General features: G+C 41.4%; 1 long non-coding RNA gene across 1 annotated transcript; it reads right to left on the bottom strand.

Moving 5' to 3' along the window:
* Positions 1-1121, bottom strand: LOC122139362. The gene is made up of 3 exons (XR_006156220.1): positions 987-1121; positions 199-385; positions 1-114 (listed from the first exon to the last, which is right to left on the bottom strand). It is a non-coding gene; the product is annotated as an uncharacterized LOC122139362 (long non-coding RNA).
* Between the last annotated feature and the right edge of the window lie 1531 nt (positions 1122-2652).

Here is a 2652-nt window from a genome sequence, read left to right as displayed (position 1 = left end):
AATGGCAATGTCCATGAAGTGATAAAAAAAAATGTCTTGTACCACTTCTGGGTCTTGTGGATGACTTTGTAATAGCTGATCAGGGCATCAGAGAGGTCCACTCCACCCATGCACCTGTATGGACAGAACAAAACAACATTGAGCCCACATTTATTTATTTTCAAATAGAATAAAAGATGGTGATTATATAACACCTACCGGTTGTACTCTTTCACTGCTGGTGGAACAGAGATGTCCCACAACACCCAGTGCCCATCCTCATCTTTGACTCTCCTCTGAATGGTATCCCCCGTATGGGCTGTGTGGATTGTTGAACACATAAACACATCTCTTGTGTCTCTCCACTGGCTCCCAGTCTTCATCTGATTCAGTGTCAGGTGATTGTCTTTGATAAAAAATAAAATAAAATAATTTTACAAAACATTGACATCTTTTCTGTATTCTACTTTTTTTCCCCATGCTCACACATAAATAAACAGAAACATGCAAACAAACAATTAGACATTTACACCGGTGCATGAGTATGCATGTGTGCACACACACACACACACACACACACAAACAAAGGCATGGATACATGCTCACACAAAAACATGGTCGAAGGCATGACGCATCTCCAAACGCACACACAAAGGGATGAATACACGCGCTAACCAAAACACCGTCGAAAGCATGATGTTGCAAACACACACACACACACACACACACACACACACAAATGCATGGATACATGCTCACACAAAAACACGGTGGAAGGCATGACGCATCTCCAAACGCACACACAAACAAAGGGATGAATACCTCACCAAAACACGGTCGAAAGCGTGACACCTCAAACACACAAACAAACACACACAGGCATGGATACATGCGCGCACCAAAACCAAACTTTGTATGAGCGAATAAATGAACAAACACACGGACACGATCTCACCACATACCTCAGTACATACAGTAAATGTTATCAAATATAATGAAACACTTACTTGTCGAGAGTGTCCAAAAACAGATCCTCCGCTATGGAGTCAACAGATGAGACGTCGCTCTCTTCGTCACTAATGTCATCTTCTGACTCATCACTGTCACGCCGAGTGCATTGTTCCACAACTTCTTCAAGTGAAAAGTTTGTCTTCATCGTTCTCTTCGCCATTTCTCTCTTCGTCATACTTTCTCCAAGCTCAAAAACTCTCTGTGAACGGTCCACTATATGAGTGTCTTTTGCGCACGCCCCATGGCGCATGACGCACGAGGTCCTTTCACACATTGCGCACGTCAGCTATGTGTTGATAGTTTGATCCCCCCGGCTACAAAATGCATATTAATCTTCTCAGAATTTCATTGGCTATCAGAAACGACAGTCATTTCCAAACTCTGATGCAATAGGCTCGATCTATTGTCCATCAAAGAGAGGCTGACCAGTCCATTGAAGGTGAAGCTTATTGGCTATAACTGGCCATAAACACCTCATAGAAGCAGCTATTGGCTCAAGAGAGGTGTCTATCAAAAGGGCAGAGTTCAGCGGCCATTTTAAGACCATTGTTTTCATGATCTGTGCAGGCAAACACAAGTTACACGTGAGAAAACACAGATGTATTGATTGCTCTATCGGCTAATCTGAAATGATACTACTTCAGTCTGTGGATGTTTATCAACATATACATGTGTAATGGACTAAATATTTCACTGAACTGGATAGTCTGGACCCTTTGCAGTGTAACTACACCGTTTTTTTGGAATGTAATGGATTTTTGGACCAACTAAAGGCATTATAGGTGAGTTTCCTCAGTTCTGTTATTGTTTTTGTCGGTTATTGCCAGGCCAAGACTCGAACCCACAACCCTGGTGCACTCGACTAGTGAATGGCGTGTCCTTTTCGAAGTGATCTGACTGGAGGTACCAGTCGTCCCAGACGGCTTTTCTGGCCGGCTCGGCAGGAGGTTCTCACTCCAAACCGAGCTCATCAACTGCCTTGGACAGGAAGTTGCCCAGCTAACACAAATTTATGTTCTGAGAACGTTTTCCTAACGTTCCCTTTTGGTTGTGGGTGGTGTTGCTCTGCAAGCCTTACGTGCCTCAATTGAAATCATTTATGTTGTTCTTGCGTGTAACGTTGTTTATTTTAAGGAGTAACTCTGCAGCTCATAATTATTATATGTTCAGCAGAATTTAGCATGTTGTATATTGTTGCAGTTAATGTGCAGCAAAGTAATCTTTGAACAGAGATATAGTGTACTATTGCATTTGTAAGTTTGTATTTACTTAGTAATAAGCATTTATTATAACACTGTATTCAAGTCATCCATAACAAAACTATAATTTAATTTTGATTGTGTTTGCTTTATTATATACCTGCTATGCATGTAATAATTCTTTGATATTTATATAGAGAGTTTACATTTACTGATTTATGCCTGTATCTCTATTTCAGAACCACACACACTTTAAACCTTCATCTCAATAAAACACCTAAACTGAACATCTTGTTTGCATTCTAATCGATGCCCCCTGGCTGGTCACAACCTTCTAAAGACCAGTCAATTATACAGTCCTTACCAATTAACCATAACAATTGGTCCTTCGAGCCGGATGACGCGTGGTCACCGTGGGATTGTTTAGAGATGTTCTCGGATCAGGATGACGCCTCTCACACCA

Source organism: Cyprinus carpio, chromosome B13 (genome assembly GCF_018340385.1).
Source record: "Cyprinus carpio isolate SPL01 chromosome B13, ASM1834038v1, whole genome shotgun sequence".
NCBI classification, from domain to species: domain Eukaryota; kingdom Metazoa; phylum Chordata; class Actinopteri; order Cypriniformes; family Cyprinidae; genus Cyprinus; species Cyprinus carpio.
Note: the sequence above shows the minus strand (reverse complement) of the source record. Positions and strands in the feature narration are given on the sequence as shown.